This window comes from Cherax quadricarinatus, chromosome 95, assembly GCF_038502225.1.
Source record: "Cherax quadricarinatus isolate ZL_2023a chromosome 95, ASM3850222v1, whole genome shotgun sequence".
NCBI lineage: Eukaryota > Metazoa > Arthropoda > Malacostraca > Decapoda > Parastacidae > Cherax > Cherax quadricarinatus.
This window is the reverse complement of record NC_091386.1, coordinates 322,497-335,629: the sequence shown is the minus strand read 5'-3', so window position 1 is coordinate 335,629 and position 13,133 is coordinate 322,497. Positions and strand designations below refer to the sequence as shown.

Here is a 13,133-nt window from a genome sequence, read left to right as displayed (position 1 = left end):
TATGTATGCTGGGAGGCAGTTGAACAGTCTCGGGCCCCTGACACTTATTGTATGGTCTCTTAACGTGCTAGTGACACCCCTGCTGTTCATTGGGGGGATGGAGCATCGTCTGCCAAGTCTTTTGCTTTCGTAGTGAGTGATTTTCGTGTGCAAGTTCGGTACTAGTGAGCTAGTCCCTAGCTCACTGAAAAAAAATCAGCCTTTCCTTATAACTCACAAGCAGAATAAAGGTACCTGGGTGTTAGCAGACTGGTGTGGGTTGCATCCTGGGACATAATTAACCTTAATTTTCCTGAAATACTCTGCCTAACAAGGGGCTCTCTATGCCCCGGCTTAGTAGTGATTTTCTCTGTACTTAATTAAAACTGCAAATATACATTGTAATCTTACAAATAAAATATTTATCTTTTATCTGTATAGTATGTCATTGATGTCAGCTATGGTCTGTATAAGTTATATAGTATGTCATTGATGTCAGCTATGGTCTGTATAAGTTATATAGTATGTCATTGATGTCAGCTATGGTCTGTATAAGTTATATAGTATGTCATTGATGTCAGCTATGGTCTGTATAAGTTATATAGTATGTCATTGATGTCAGCTATGGTCTGTATAAGTTATATCGTCTACTAGTAGAAATAAATATTATATATTTAAACTCTGGTAACTTGTAACTTTCATGAAGGTTTTCTTACATAATTAAGTGTAATGTGTTGTTATGCTAAATAAGTTAGTTTATTCAGGTAGACATAATTAGTTACATAAATGATCATATATAGCAGTATGGAAGGTTGAGTAGTGATGGTACAACTACAGCAGCAGACAGTGACAGCAGACAGTGACAGCAGCAGACAGTGACAGCAGACAGTGACAGCAGTGACAGCAGCAGACAGTGACAGCAGACAGTGACAGCAGACAGTGACAGCAGCAGACAGTGACAGCAGACAGTGACAGCAGACAGTGACAGCAGCAGCAGCAACAGCAGCAGCAGCCAGTGACAGCAGACATTGACAGCAGACAGTGACAGCAGACAGTGACAGCAGAGTGACAGCAGACAGTGACAACAGACAGTGACAGCAGACAGTGACAGCAGTGACAGCAGCAGACAGTGACAGCAGACAGTGACAGCAGATAGTGAGAGCAGACAGCAGCAGCAGCAGCAATAGCAGCAGCAGCAGCAGCAGCAGCAGCAGCAATAGCAGCAGCAGCAGCAGCAATAGCAATAGCAGCAGCAGCAGCAGCAGCAATAGCAGCAGCAGCAGCAGCAGCAAGCAGCAGCAGCAGCAGCCAGCAGCAGCAGCAGCAGCAGCAGCAACCAGCAGTCAGCAGCCAGCAGCAGCAGCAGCAGCAGCAACCAGCAGCAGCAGCAGCAACCAGCAGCAACAGCAGCAGCAGCAACCAGCAGCAGCAGCAGCAACCAGCAGCAGCAGCAGCAGCCAGCAGACAGCAACAGCAGCAGCAGCAGCCAGCAGACAGCAGCAACAACCAGCAGCAGCAGCAGCAGCCAGCAGCAGCAACCAGCAGCAGCAGCAGCAGCAGCAGCAGCAGCAGCAGCAGCAGCAGCAGTAACCAGCAGCAGCAGCAGCAGCAGCAGCAGACAGTGAGAGCAGACAGTAGCAGCAGCAGCAGCAGCAGCAGCAGCAGCAACCAGCAGTCAGCAGCCAGCAGCAGCAGCAGCTTCAGCAGCTTCAGCAGCTTCAGCAGCAGCAGCAGCAGCAGACAGCAGCAGCAGCAGCAGCAGCAGCAACAGCAGCAGCAGCAGCTTCAGCAGCTTCAGCAGCAGCAGCAGCAGCAGCAGCCAGCAGACAGCAGCAGCAGCAGCAGCAGCAGCTTCAGCAGCTTCAGCAGCAGCAGCAGCAGCAGCAGCAGCAGCAGCAGCAGCAACAGTGAGAATGACGTACATAGCCTATGTTAGGTCCTTAATTGATTATGTTGCTCCCATGTTGATATTAGCTAGAGAAAGTTCTCTCCGACCCTTGGAGTTAATGTAAAATGAAGCTCTCAGAATTATTCTTGGTTGTTCCAGATCTACAAAAGTTCTTAACATGAGGAAGGAGCTTGGTATTTCTAGTATCAGTGATAGGATTGTTGAAATTAACACTGTACTCGGTATTAGAATGTTGAGAAACGAACCAGACACTGTCACAGTGAATCTTACCAAGTGTCTAGAGGTAAATACACACAGATCTAAATGGATTGTGAAAACGTGCAGTTGCATTAAGTTTTATAACCTGCATGAACTGTATCACTGTAGGCAACAAGAGCATTTCACCCCTCCATGGAAGATGTGTTCATTTAATATCACATACCTACAAGTTCCTCCCAAGAAGCTCATTGCTAGTAATCCCTTCCTTAAATCTCTTGTTAGAGCAACTGCTCAAGAAGAAATTTCTCACCTAGCTGGTAGTAATAAGTTATCACAAGTTATATACACTGATGGATCTAAACAGGAGTCTTCTGGCAGGGCTGCATCTGCTCTTGTTGCCACCTCCCTAGTTAAGAACCATAATAAACTTGCTGAACTAGGCATAAGAATTAACAACTGGGTGTCTACACTGCAAACTGAACTGTTTGCAATCCCAATGGCGCTAAAGCTAACTTATGACACTGAGCTTGACTCTATCATTACTGATTCTATGTCATCATTGAAGGCTCTTGACTCATATAATGACTCCAACAACATGCTCATTGGGGAAGCCAGGTATAGATACTCAAAAATTAGGGACAAAGGAATTAATGTATAATTGCTATGGATCCCATCACACATTGGATTACTCCTTCATGATAAAGTTGATATGTTAGCCAAGAAGAGTATCGAGAAGGAGAATGTAGAATATAACTTTGGTATAACTGTGTCTAGCATTAGGAATAATATTAGGAGAGAAGTAAATAATGAAGATGATTGTTATAGGAATGCAGTTAGAAGCCTGAGTAGATCTATAACCCACTATGATAACATGAACGTAGATAAGTATGTTTATGGAGCAACTTGCAATGTGAACACTGACTGATGTTGTAGTGGCCAGACTTAGGCTTGGTTACAAGTACTGACTGATGTTGTAGTGGCCAGACTTAGGCTTGGTTACAAGTACTGACTGGTGTTGTAGTGGCCAGACTTAGTCTTGGTTACAAGTACTGACTGGTGTTGTAGTGGCCAGACTTAGGCTTGGTTACAAGTACTGACTGATGTTGTAGTGGCCTGGCTTAGGCTTGGTTACAAGTACTGACTGATGTTGTAGTGGCCTGACTTAGTCTTGGTTACAAGTACTGACTGATGTTGTAGTGGCCAGACTTAGTCTTGGTTACAAGTACTGACTGATGTTGTAGTGGCCTGACTTATTCTTGGTTACAAGTACTGACTGATGTTGTAGTGGCCAGACTTAGTCTTGGTTACAAGTACTGACTGATGTTGTAGTGGCCAGACTTAGTCTTGGTTACAAGTACTGACTGATGTTGTAGTGGTCAGACTTAGGCTTGGTTACAAGTACTGACTGATGTTGTAGTGGTCAGACTTAGGCTTGGTTACAAGTACTGACTGATGTTGTAGTGGTCAGACTTAGTCTTGGTTACAAGTACTGACTGATGTTGTAGTGGCCTGGCTTAGGCTTGGTTACAAGTACTGACTGATGTTGTAGTGGCCTGACTTAGTCTTGGTTACAAGTACTGACTGATGTTGTAGTGGCCAGACTTAGTCTTGGTTACAAGTACTGACTGATGTTGTAGTGGCCAGACTTAGTCTTGGTTACAAGTACTGACTGATGTTGTAGTGGCCAGACTTAGTCTTGGTTACAAGTACTGACTGATGTTGTAGTGGTCAGACTTAGGCTTGGTTACAAGTACTGACTGATGTTGTAGTGGTCAGACTTAGGCTTGGTTACAAGTACTGACTGATGTTGTAGTGGCCAGACTTAGGCTTGGTTACAAGTACTGACTGATGTTGTAGTGGCCAGACTTAGGCTTGGTTACAAGTACTTCTGGCAGTTTGGGAGACACACAGATGATGATCAAACTAAATGTAAATTATGTGATCAGGCATATGGTCACTCTCTTGAACACTATGTGCTTAATTGTCCACTTATTGAGGAATACAGAGACAGACAGTATAATAACCTATGTGACATGTCAAGATATCTTATTAATGAAAATAAGATACCAGATATACTAAGCAAATTTCCTAAATTTGCTTGTAACAGATAAGTGAACTATAGATATGTAGATATAAATCCATATGTATTCCTGTTAACCCTTTGGGGCCTAGTTCCTAGGCCCCCGGGCCGCGGGGGCGTTGACCCCCGGAACTCTCTCCAGGTAAACTCCAGGTAGGCCTTTTGTGTATCCATATGCTCTTGCGCTACTGTCCACAGGATGGATATGGGGTGCACAATAAACTAGCCACTTCGGTGGCAAAATCTAAATCCAGCAGCAGCAGCAGCACCACCACCATCAGCAGCAGCAACAGCAACAGCACCAGCAACAGCAGCAGCAGCAGCAGCAGCAGCAGCAGCAACACCAGCAGCAGCAGCAGCAGCAGCAGCAACACCAGCAGCAGCCGCAGCAGCAGCAGCAACACCACCACCACCACCATCAGCAGCAGCAGCAGCAACAGCACCAGCAGCAGCAGCACCACCACCACCACCACCACCATCAGCAGCAGCAGCAGCAGCAGCAGCAGCTCCACCACCACCACCACCACCACCACCATCAGCAGCAGCAGCAGCAACAGCACCAGCAGCAGCAGCACCACCACCACCACCACCACCATCAGCAGCAGCAGCAGCAGCAGCAGCAGCTCCACCACCACCACCACCACCACCACCACCAGCAGCAGCAGCAGCAGCAGCAGCAACAGCAGCAGCAGCAGCAGCAGCAGCAGCAGCAACAACAGCAGCAGCAGCAGCAGCAGCAGCAGCAGCAGCAACAGCAGCAGCAGCAGCAGCAGCAGCAGCCAGCAGACAGTGAGAGCAGACAGTAGCAGTGTGACTGCTGAACAGTCAAGTTGTTGCGGTTGGTGCGTGGAAGTTTATCATCAGTGATGACCAGAGTGAAGGTTCACGTTGTCTACTGGTTAGTTATACTTAATAACTAGTGATCCTCACTAGTGATCCACCATAACTCACTAGTGATCCTCACTAGTGATCCACCATAACTCACTAGTGATCTAGCACCTCTGGTAGTGATCCAGCACTTCTAGAACACGTCTAGTTACTAACTCACTATTGATCCAGCACTTCTAGTATTGATCCAGCACTTCTAGAACACGTCTAGTTACTAACTCACTATTGATCCAGCACTTCTAGTATTGATCCAGCACTTCCAGAACACGTCTAGTTACTAACTCACTAGTGATCCAGCACTTCTAGTATTGATCCAGCACTTCTAGAACACGTCTAGTTACTAACTCACTATTGATCCAGCACTTCCAGAACACGTCTAGTTACTAACTCACTAGTGATCCAGCACTTCTAGTATTGATCCAGCACTTCTAGAACACGTCTAGTTACTAACTCACTATTGATCCAGCACTTCTAGTATTGATCCAGCACTTCTAGAACACGTCTAGTTACTAACTCACTATTGATCCAGCACTTCTAGTATTGATCCAGCACTTCTAGAACACGTCTAGTTACTAACTCACTAGTGATCCAGCACTTCTAGTATTGATCCAGCACTTCTAGAACACGTCTAGTTACTAACTCACTATTGATCCAGCACTTCCAGAACACGTCTAGTTACTAACTCACTAGTGATCCAGCACTTCTAGTATTGATCCAGCACTTCTAGAACACGTCTAGTTACTAACTCACTATTGATCCAGCACTTCTAGTATTGATCCATCACTTCTAGAACACGTCTAGTTACTAACTCACTATTGATCCAGCACTTCTAGAACACGTCTAGTTACTAACTCACTATTGATCCAGCACTTCTAGTATTGATCCAGCACTTCTAGTATTGATCCAACACTTCTAGAACACGTCTAGTTACTAACTCACTATTGATCCAGCACTTCTAGAACACGTCTAGTTACTAACTCACTATTGATCCATAGCTTCAACTCCCACAATTTTCCACCTTAAAGAAATTCCTCTTGAGGGGGAGGCTTTCTGTACACTTGTGTGCTCTTGATCCAAGGAATTGGACAAAGAAATTCCATTCATTGGGGAGGGGGGGTCCTTTATGCTGGTTATGGGCTCTTGATCCAAGGAATTGGACAAAGAAATTCCATTCATTGGGGAGGGGGGGTCCTTTATGCTGGTTATGGGCTCTTGATCCAAGGAATTGGACAAAGAAATTCCATTCATTGGGGAGGGGGGGTCCTTTATGCTGGTTATGGGCTCTTGATCCAAGGAATTGGACAAAGAAATTCCAATCTTTTGGGAGGGGGGTCCTTTATGCTGGTTATGGGCTCTTGATCCAAGGAATTGGACAAAGAAATTCCAATCATTGGGGGGGGGGTCCTTTATGCTGGTTATGGGCTCTTGATCCAAGGAATTGGACTTATCTTCTCCTTTCTTGGATCAAACATAATTTGCTTCCCAGACTGACAGACTTAAAACAGCTCCAAAATATGTGGATATTTTAGCTAAAAATTGACATTTCTCAAAAAAATACTGGAAATTGCACAGTTAATAATCATGACTAATTTTTATTGTATCTAATAATTAATACTACAAGGACCCCAATGGAAATAAGTCGCTGTTTGATTTTTGGTCCATCCTAGGTAATTTACACATTATTTTTATTAAGCAAGACAATCGTAATCACTCAGATTGTGTAATTGTACCTTACCAAACGTAAAGAATTTTCTAACTGAAAGGGCTATATGACCCATATGGGTTTAGTGCTTTCCCCTGTTAAAATAAAAGATTTTGTAATCATTCGACTAATGCCCCCAGGATGGCCATGTGGGCATATAATATATATATATATATATATATATATATAAGTAAGTAAGTTTATTCAGGTACTGTATACACAAATACAGTTACATAGAATTATCATACATAGCAGCATATGTGTAGAGAACCTAGGATAACACAAAAAAGTCAGACAGAGTGACTTATTTCCATTGGGGTCCTTTTACCTTATTATTATAATATAAAGGTTATAATATTTTCTTATTATTCTACAATGAAGATAACATCTTATTATCATACTAAAAAGACTATCTACTACACCAAGGTCATTAAGACTACAACCGAGTTTTTTTTTTTTTGTTTCCAGCGGAGCCTGAGGCTACGCCCCCAAGTTCAAGAAGCTGCAAGAGCAACTTGAAGGGGACTTTCCTGATCAACTTGATGTTGTAAGTGGTGGTGGTGGGTTTTCCTTCCAGTTGCAGATCTTAAATTTACTATTTCCGATTCTTAATTTTGTATGTTAAATTTAATTTGGGGACTGCACATTGGTTTCATATTGTTCCACTTTGGATCAACTTGACCTAAGGTAATTTCAAGGTTTGGTATAAACTTGATCAACAAGTACAACCAGTGGTCGCTCCGAGAAAAAAAATAATTTTCCACGTCAAGATAAGCATGACACACGTGCAACAGTTTAATGTCTGTATTGCTAAAAGTTTTGCGTGCTTAGCAAGCTTTTTCAGTCAGATTCAAAGGTGGCTTAAATACCAGAGAAAGCAGAAGTGTCGAAGGAATACGCTAACTGAGATTGTGATGGTGGCTTCCCTCGGGTTAAGGCAGAGTTAGAAGCTAACACTCGTGTATTTTAATCCTGTAATTCACTTTAGTTTTGTGTCTGTGGATAAAAAGGTTTTACATCTATTCCTTGCTCTCTCTGATCAACATGGCTGAAAGCAGATGTACTGTACAAGGTGATTAGTCCTTTGAGGTGGTCAGTCCCTCGTCCAAGATAAGTGTTCCACTCCACAGCCTCACTCAGTGCGACTCCTCACAAAATTTTTTCCACCTGAGAGATAGGTCACCTTGTATCTACCTTTCCATTGCTTCCACTGTCCCCCATATTTAAGCCTCTGTAATAGGGTGACGGAGTCTGCCAAGCAGATGAATATTTTAACAATAAAGATGCCACACTGTTGCACATGTCTTGTTCATCTACTTGTCATTACTGTTTACCATTATTCTGATGAATGCCATGTCAATTTTGTAAGTTATATAGGCTTATGAACTTTAAAGTTCAGAAGCCTATACAGTATAACTTGGTATAAACCTTGGTAATAAATACCGACAAGTTGGTTTAGAAAGACATGTAAGCAAACACTATAACATATTTATTAGAAAACGTTTTGGTCCTGGGACCTTGATCACTTCTAACATACAGAGGTAGACTTAAAATATTGTGCTAATTCTTTTCGAACCCAGGGTATTCTGTTTTGGATAAGCTATTCCACTACTGTGTAACTTAATATTCATATAACTTTATAGAAAAATGATTACTGGGGTTAATAGAATGATACTTATTGACAGTATTTACTAGAAATATTAATTAAGTTACTTCAACTTGAAATAATTTAGAATACTTTTTACTGTCAAAGACTAAAGTCAACTTTAGATCTTAAAGTGCTCCTTTTTGTATTATAATATTATAAATTATTTGGATTTCTGTTAGTATTTACAGTAAAAAAAATGTTCCTAACCTGCTTAACTTTTTGTTATATCTATGAAGGTTTGTAGTCTAGATTAATGTACAATTTTCACACAAAATATTTGATTTGGTTTCCAGAAAAATTACTACTGTACTCAAGCAAATGATTCAAGTTTAAAGGCTAAACTGTACATATTAAGTATGTACTCTAAGACATTAAAACCATAAGTTCAATTTATATGGTGAAAAACTTAAGTGTTTTTGTACATTACAGACAGGCGAAGGGACACCCGAGGTGACTGGATTCTTTGAGGTCACTGTTGGAGATGAACTTGTTCACTCCAAGAAGGTACAGGATATATTATTATTATTATTATAATCAAGGGTGAAGCGCTAAACCCGGAGGATTATACAGCGCCTGGGGGGGGGATGTGGAAGGCATTCAGGCTTAATTTGGGGAACTGGAGCACAGATCCAATTCCCTAAATCAAGAGCCCCTCACCAACTTCAAGGAACCTTCCTTGAGGGGGGTACAGGATATAGCATTCATGTACTCTGACTCTTGTACAGTAAAAGGACACAAGTGCAACTAATGTGACATTTTATTGTGGCAACGTTTCGCTCTCCAGGAGCTTTATCAAGCGAAACGTTGCCACAATAAAATGTCACATTAGTTGCACTTGTGTCCTTTTACTTTACATATTGTCAGTAATTCTACCAACTTTATTACACTCTGACTCTTCTATAAGAAGTTAGTGCTTTGTAAAGCTTTAAAATTTTTCTTAAATTGAAGTTAGCCATGCATGTGCTCGTTGCCAATTTTGAGCTGAAACTGTTGGTTTGAGGCCCCCTTTTCCTTTATTTTTGCAAGTTATGAAATATGGGAGAACATTCCCCATAACCTGTTTTGAATATATTTTCACATACCAAATAATATACTATGTAATGTATATATATACAGTGGACCTCCGCTTTACGATCACCTTCCAATGCGACCAATTATGTAAGTGTATTTATGTAAGTGCGTTTATACGTGTATGTTTGGGGGTCTGAAATGGACTAATCTAATTCACAATATTCCTTATGGGAACAAATTCGTTCAGTACTGGCACCTGAACATACTTCTGGAATGAAATAATATCGTAAACCGGGGGTCCACTGTATACAGTACATGTGCATGCTCCATTGATTATTCTCCCACAGTATTAATAGAATACTGTACATGTAATTAAAAATTGACTAAAGCATCACAGTCAGTCAATAAAAGTTGTAGAGCACTACTGCAATTTACTGTATTGCATGTAGTTAATTTTATTAATTTCAGAATGGTGATGGGTATGTTGACAGTGAGAAGAAATATAACAAGATAGCAGATGCAGTTCATGATGCCTTGGGTGACTAGATAGCATCTGACCTGGTGCTCCTTCATTGATGGTATGCTCAACAGTTTTTAAAGGTTATTAATTATAATGTTCATGCACATGGACATTGTCCCTTCCACTTGGCTCTACCTATGCTCTGCTGGGACTACCACTCCAGTTTGTAATGGGGTGTGTAGTGGAGCTGATATAGACAATCCACCTTGTCCATTCTTATAGGGTTGATTGGTGTGGTAACTGGGGAGGGACTGCAGGATACTGTAAAGTCATGGCTGACTAGATAGAGGTTTGACAGTGGGTATACTAGGCAGTGTTGGAATGTGCCAGAATCACTTCTGATGGATAGGGTATATGATTAGCCCAACCACTGGCATGCAAGTGAAAGTGGAGCAGAGCTCTGCAGCCTGTCTCTGGGCACAGGGCTTCCATACCCAGATACACGAAAATCTTGCTTAGGCAGGCATTAAAACTAGTTATGTAAAGAGGAGGCATTTGATAGTGTGTAATGTTAACATAATCACAAATATGGGGAGGAAAGAGGCAAAATGAATGGAGGCAACAATAATTTAGCCTTGCTAAGATGTGTAACTGTTCTATATGTGATAGGATCATGGTCATGGAAGTGGACCAAATAATGGAGAGAATGGGTACAATGTTGACCTTGAAAAGATGGGACATTTGCCTCTGTATACATTCTCTTGACCAGGGTAATGGTATGGAGTTAAGGCTCCCTTCAAATATATTCTTTTCCTAAGAGTTGTGAATATAGTGTTCAAATTCCCATGGCATGTTATATATGTATTTTTTTTTATACTGCAGACATTATTATTATTATAATCAAGGGGGAAGCGCTAAACCCGGAGGATTATACAGCGCCTGGGGGGGGGGGATGTGGAAGGCATTCAGGCTTAATTCGGGGAACTGGAGCACAGATCCAATTCCCTAAATCAAGAGCCCCTCACCAACATCAAGGAACCTTCCTTGAGGGGTATACTGCAGACAGTCTCTGCTGTTTTTAGTGTCAATAACTGGTGAAATCAGTTACATATTATTATTTTTAAAGGCTTCTTTTTTTTTTTTTTGTATTCTTATAGTGGAAACTGTTTAGTATAATGGCATACATTATAGCTCTGAATGTTGGTGAGGGGCTCTTGATTTAGGGAATTGGATCTGTGCTCCAGCTCCCCGAATTAAGCCTGAATGCCTTCCACATCCCCCCCCCCAGGCGCTGTATAATCCTCTGGGTTTAGCGCTTCCCCCTTGATTATAATAATAATAATAATAATATAGCTCTGAAATACTATACCAGGTACCTATAATTATGTACAAAGCATTTTGAAATACTGTACTACTGTATCAGCATGTTGGCTTTGCTTATCCTTTAATAAAGCAAATAGCTTTGATGCATATTTTTTGTTGCATAGATTAGCTAAATACAGCAATGCTGACTAGATAAGTATGAATATTTTAATGCCACATGCTTTATACATCTTATAACATTTGTCATGTTCATATACAGGTATGATGGAGATGGTCCTCGTGGCATGACTACGACAGATGAAGCAGTGGGTTGAAAGCCTATCAAGGACTAACTTGCAGTGGAAGGAAAATCAGGCTTACCACATGGGGATCATTTCAAACATATCAGAGATGGAGGAGACCATTTATGTTTTATGTTTGTTTAATATAATCAGTGGTTAATGTTTCAAGTTAAAATTCTGTAAGAAGTATCTTTAGTTATTTATTGAATTGTATGGAAATTCTTATTCTTAAAAATTAATGGACGAAATTTCAGTTGTAAGAAAGGCAATAAACTACTTCACAGTTTAATAAAATATTATTTAATTTTCTTTAAACATTTTTTATACCATATTTGAACTCTTAAATCAATTTGGTATCATCAATCTGAATACTAAATCTTGGTTTTAGTTACTGCCTGCACTCTAAAGGAGAGGTAGGGATATTTGCTCTTTGGAGGGACTTCTGAACTGTCATATCTGCATGCCTCTGGCAAGACAGTGATTGTCACCATTATTCACACACTTTTCTTTTTGAGCTACCCTCACTCCGTGGGAGACGGCCAGTTAAAAAAAAAAAAAAATCACCATCACTGTTAGCTTTCGTGTCATTCTACTAAGTGTGTGTGTACTGGTATGGTTGCATAATTTACTTACATTCAACTTGACTGAGCTGTATGACTCTTGTAGGTTTAGCACTTCTTTTTGATTATAATAAAGTTTACTGATAGGATAAATAAATAAATAAATAAATAAAATGTTTGGTATTTATTTTTTAAATTTATGCTATACTAATTAGATATTCTATACATAAAGCACCTAAAATATGAAGGTACTGATTGCCCTCTGGATATCCCAGGTCACTTGTGTAATAGTAATTAGTAGAAGATATGCATTACTATACTAACATGTTAATACAAATGACAAAGAATCCTAGTGAGGCAAAGATTTGGTTCAATCTGCTTTACATGGATATAATTATTTTAGTTATCACTTATTTTTCTGAGTCGGTAAGGAGCAAGAGGTTGGTTGAATGTTGAGAACAGTTACCCATTTTGCTTTATTGTGCTGCAGTTGAACCTGAATACTTACATCTGACATCCTTGTGATGCCATATTTATATTATATGCTTGTATAAAATTCTCATCCAGATTAAAGTTACAATACTAAAAGAATATCACATTAAAGTTGGTTACAAGCAAATCAAAGCAATTTATAACTTGAACTATAAGCTTTCAATTTACTAAGGCACCCATAAGCTGTGCCATCACTAGCAAAGAATTATGCTCCATTATCATGCAGTAAAAAAGTTGCAAAAAGTACAACTGATAAAGAGCATCTGTAGTATGCAATTTTTACAATAACATAATTGATAAATAAGTAGGAAGACAACATCTAAATGGGTCAATGACATGACGCAGTTTTAACCCGTAAACGGTCCAAATGTATATATACGTTTTTACCGCTAGTGCCCCAAACGTATATATACGTTTTATGTGTCCTACATTTAACATTGCCACGATAAGCCTGAGTCGCCTAGACATGTGAGAATGGGTGTGAGCACTCACTGTGCACCATATTAAAATAATTGGGGATGCCTGGGTACCATATGCTCTTTTTTCCTATTAAAAAACATTTTTTTTTCTCAAAAAGTTGGGGCAGTACGGTAGTGAACGTA

General features: G+C 40.6%; 1 long non-coding RNA gene across 1 annotated transcript; it reads left to right on the top strand.

Moving 5' to 3' along the window:
* The first annotated feature begins 4,903 nt into the window (after nt 1-4,903).
* On the top strand, nt 4,904-11,788 carry LOC138855448 (uncharacterized). The gene is made up of 5 exons (XR_011394676.1): nt 4,904-5,064; nt 7,225-7,303; nt 8,834-8,908; nt 9,884-9,993; nt 11,458-11,788. It is a non-coding gene; the product is annotated as an uncharacterized lncRNA (long non-coding RNA).
* Nucleotides 11,789-13,133: the final 1,345 nt, after the last annotated feature.